This window comes from Pinus tabuliformis, chromosome 8 (assembly GCF_031772625.1).
Source record: "Pinus tabuliformis cultivar Carrire ecotype Pingquan chromosome 8, CPIR1, whole genome shotgun sequence".
NCBI classification, from domain to species: Eukaryota; Viridiplantae; Streptophyta; class Pinopsida; order Pinales; family Pinaceae; genus Pinus; species Pinus tabuliformis.
Window position 1 is genome coordinate 1,778,955,612 of NC_142294.1, and position 5,157 is coordinate 1,778,960,768.

General features: G+C 39.8%; 1 pseudogene; it reads left to right on the forward strand.

Annotated features, from left to right (window-relative positions):
* Nucleotides 1-2,811: 2,811 nt before the first annotated feature.
* Nucleotides 2,812-4,037, forward strand: LOC149243313 (CBL-interacting protein kinase 2-like; annotated as a pseudogene).
* The last annotated feature ends 1,120 nt before the right edge of the window (nt 4,038-5,157 follow it).

The following is a 5,157-nucleotide window of genomic DNA, read 5'->3' on the forward strand; positions in this document are numbered from 1 at the left end:
GGTTGACCATGATTGAATTTATAAAACATGGTTGATCATGATTGATATTATAAACCCAACGAATAACAAACCCTAGGGATTAATACTAAAAACCCAAGGGATTATAAACGTAATGGATTAATATTAAACCCTAGGAATATGAACCCTTACATTAATAAACCTAATTGATTGATATTATAAGCCCAAGGGAATAATGTAATGGATTAATATTAAACCCTAGGAATATGAACCCTTGCATTAATAAACCTAAGTGATTAATATTATAAGCCCAAGGGAATAATAAACCTGAGGGATAAAAATTATAAACCTAAAGTATATAAACCCTAAGATAAATCTAATAAATCCCAAAATAAACATGGTTGACCATAGTTGACCACAGTTGAACATGGTTGACCACAATGTCGCGTTGGACCATGGTTGAACATGCTTGACCATGATTGATTTTCAAATCGAGAGAATCTTTGTCACAATACGACACTGGACCATGGTTAACCATGGTTGATTCTGATATTAAGACAATATTCATCAACATTGGACCATGGTTGACTATTTTTGAATTTATAAAAAATGGTTGACCATCATTGATATTATAAACCCAAGGGGATTATAAAATTAAGGGAATAATATTAAACCCTAGGAATATGAACCCCTTACATTAATAAACCCAAGGGATTGATATTATAAACCCAAGGGAATAATAAACACAGGGGATAAAAATTATAAACCCAAAGTATATAACCCTAAGATAAATACTATAAACTCTAAAATAAACATTCTTGACCATGGTTGATTTCCATATTGAGACAATTTTTGTCACAATGCGACATTGGACCATGGTTGACCCTGATTGATTTTCATATCGAAACAAACTTTGTCACAATGAGACATTGAACCAAGGTTGACCATGATTGATTTTCATATTGAGACAAACATTGTCACAATGTAACATTCGACCATGGTTGGCTCTGATTGACGATGGTTTATCATGATTTATATTATACACCCAAGGGAATAATAAACCCAAGGGACTGCTATTATACACCCAGGGGAATAATAAACCCAAGGGATTGATATTATAAACCTAAGGAATAAATACTAAAACCCCAAGAGATTATGAACCCACGAGAATGATATTAAACCCAAGGGACTAATATTATAAATAAACACTAAAATACACATGGTTGACCATGGTTGATTTTCATATTGAAACAATTCTTGTCACAATGTGACATTGGACCATTGTTGACCATACTTAACAATGGTTGATTTTCAATGCAACATTTGACCATGATTGACCATGATTCACTGTGGATGACTATGTTTGATTTTATACCTTATTTTGAATTTTTCTTTTTTCTTACATCACAACATTAAACATGGAAAAAATACATTTATTTTTATAATCTTTTTATCATTAATGTTTATTTATTATATTAATAATTTTATTTTAACTGGAAAAAAATTTAACTAATCAATAAAAAAATCGTTATATGTCGTTATATGTATAATTTTCTTATTGGTGTTTTTTCCCTGAACTCCAATCTGTAGAGCATCTTATAAGGAGAAAAAGGAGAATCAATCGTTTCCAACTCCATCTTCAATTTCAATTGGATCGAGAGCCGTTGAAGTTGTGAAGCGAAAATTGTCATTTTATATTACTGGCAAAGCTAATATAAAATTGAGAGAGATTTCACCTGATTATGTATGTTGTTGACTTACTTTAGAAAAGAGGTTCCTCTAATTGATATAAGCTCACACTGGCAGAAATAGTAGCCTAATACATTCATTCAAGTGCGATGGTTGTTTACTTGATTGCTATACTGATACTTTCATAGTTGGCATGCCCAAAGATCAAAGGGATGAATGTTGGATTCAACATTGAAAACCTGGGAAGTCCATGTGATTCTCGCAATAGCATATGCTTTTGTGGCGTTGTCCCACAATTTCGCCGCCGGTACGGTGAAATTCTAAAAACAAAATCAATATTCTTTTTAGTGGAAATGGATGGAGCAGAATCAAGAATCCCTGGCACATAAAATACCGAAGTGAAGTGAAGTAGTTGCTGTAACCAAGATTTTCATAAAAAAAAAAAATATTGCTGGATTAAATCATGTTAATATTTCCATTATTTGAAAATGAAATTGTGACTGTGTGGCTATGCTTTTGGAAAAGTTAATGTTGGCCGAGAAGTAAGCAAATAACTCTAATTGCAATTTAGAAAGAATGATTGTAACTTGAAGCTACCTGTACGTGATTGTGGTAAGAGATAAAGCCGAAGGAAAAGGAAAAGGAAAAGGAAAGCATGTGGCATCACATGCCAAAAAGACATTGAAGCGTGTTTTGATTGTCGCGCTTGTTCTTTCCTTTTTTGCCTCATAGGTGTACACTGACCTCTGGTCTCCTATAAATTGCCGAGTACCATTAAAGGAAAAGCTTACATATTCACGATATGGCTGTCTACCCAGTTCTCGTTTTCTGGAATGGTGTGCATGCGGGGGAGTGAAGTATGGGCTTCGAATTCGCATAGACTCAGAGAGAAATCATTATCATATGGTCGAAGCCCACAGATTATAATCAATATGATCGAAGTCAGCAGAATACGATCGAAGTCAACAAATTTATACAACATAGCCGTCACAAATTTCGCCGATGCTAGAGGTCTTCCGCAGGGATCGAACACGGCTGGGGTGGGAAAGCCATCCACCCCAACCGTCATGTCATGCACGTCACGTGCAAACATAGACCCAACATATGCAAGCCGTCTGAGCAGACAGATTTGTGATATTCTTTTTATGCGTGGCAAGGATAAAGATGAAGCCCAATATTCTGATGCGGAAGTACGAATTAGGGCGCCTGCTGGGGCGAGGGACGTTCGCCAAGGTCTACTACGCTAGAAGTCTCAAGACCGGCGAAAGCGTCGCCATTAAAATCATAACAAGGAAAAAATCCTCAAAATCGGCATGATGGACCAGATTAAACGGGAAATCTCGGTTATGAAATTGGTCAGGCACCCCCAACATCGTTAGGCTCTACGAATTTATGGCCAGCAAGTCCAAGATTTACATCGAGTTCTTCAACATGGATGCCGATAACGGAAGACTGAAGGAAGCGGAGGCGAGAAATTATTTTCAACAGCTGATTCGCGCGGTCGACTTTTGCCACAGCCGGCAAGTTTACCACCGGGACTTGAAGCTGGAGAACTTGTTATTAGACGACAAAGGTGTGATGAAGGTGTCTGACTTCGGGCTGAGCGTGCTGCCGGAGCAGTTCAGGCAGGACGACCTTCTCCACACGACGTGCGGCACTCCGGCCTACGTCGCGCCTGAGATCATTACCAAGAAAGGCTACGACGGTGCCAGGGCCAACATCTGGGCGTTCGGGGGTCATACTGTTCGTGCTCATGGCGGGTTACCTGCCGTTCCAGGACGCGAACCTCATGGTCATGTATAAGAAGATCTACAAAGCTGACTTCAAGTGTCCGTGGTTTCCCTCTGAAGTCCGGCGGCTTGTACTTCGGCTGCTGGAAAACAACCCTGAGACAAGGATCACTGTCCCGCAGCTTATGGAGGTCCCCTGGTTCCACCGGGGCTTCAATAGCCCGCTGAATAACCCCACAATGTCGATGTCGATGCCGGCAAATGCGACGATGTAGACTCCCCCTTCACTCTCCCGAAGCCGCCGTCCCTCAATGCCTTCGACATCATTTCCCTCTCGCCGGGATTCGATCTCTCCGGGTTGTTCAATCACAATGTCCTGAAGCAGAAGGAATCGAGGTTCACGTCGATTGAGTCGGTGTCGAGCATAATGTCGAAGTTGGAGGAGATTGCCAAGCTGTTCGGGTTCAGCGTTAAGAAGTCTAAAGACTGCAAGGTAAAGTGCAGAGGTCTGAACAGGGACGGAAGGGGCATATGTAGATTGATGCTCAGATTTTAGAAGTCACGCCCTCGCTCTTCGTGGTGGAGCTTTGGAAAAGCGGCGAAAATACACTTGGAAATACAGTATGTTCTGCAGGTCTGATAAAATATTCCGACACATAGGAAATAGTTAAGTACAACTTGGTTTATTATAGAGTTAGGTATAGAGTTAGGTAAAGTGTGTTTCTTTACTATGTACATTTTGTAACTTACAATCCGACGGTTACGATCCGATTACCGACACTTGATCCGTGGCTTAACACCCGATTGGTCCATGATTTCTATTTAAAGCGCATGAAGGGTCATTCCGAGAAGAAAATGATAAACATAAAGCTTGTCTTGTTGCTAAAGGTTTTTCACAAGTTGAAGGCATTGACTATACTGGAACCTTCTCCCCTGTTGCCAAAATGAACTCTATCCACCTTGTTTTTTCCCTTGCTGCCTCTTTCAAATGGGAAGTCCATCAGATGGATGTTAAATCCGCCTTCTTGCATGGGGACTTGCATGAAGAAATCTATATGGAACAACCTATTGGCTTTATACAAACAGACTCCAGCCTTGTATGTCGGCTTAAAAAATCTCTTTATGGTCTCAAGCAAGCTCCTTGAGCTTGGTATGCCAAAATGGATAACTTTCTTTTAGAATCTGGCTTCTCTAGGTGTCATTCTGACAATACTGTCTACACCAAGAAAGTGGGCAAGTCTCTTATTATTCTTGTTCTTTATGTTGATGATCTTATCCTGACTGGTAGTGATCCCAACCTTATAAACCATGTGAAGTCTAGCCTTAAAAGGAAGTTTGAAATGACAGACTTAGGACACTTACATTATTTTCTCGGTCTTCAAGTCTTGCAATCCAAGGAAGGTATTTCCCTTTCTCAGTCCAAGTATGCCTGTGATATTCTACGCCATTTTCACATGGAAGACTATAAGCCAACCCCTTCTCCCTTTCAGTCTGGAGTCAAACTTTCAGTCACTTGTACTTCTCCTGAAGTTGATGCTACCATATACTGTCAACTTGTAGGAAAACTTTTGTATCTAACCCATACTCGCCCTGACCTTTCCTTTGTCGTTGGCCTTGTTGCTCGGTTTATGCAAAACCCACGTGAAAGTCATTGGAAAGCAACTAAAAGAATACTTCGTTATGTTCGAGGTACAGTTCAGTTTGGGATTCATTACAGTGCCGAAGCATTTCCTCTCTTGGTTGGTTTCACTGATTCCGATTGCGCTGGTGACCCTGATGA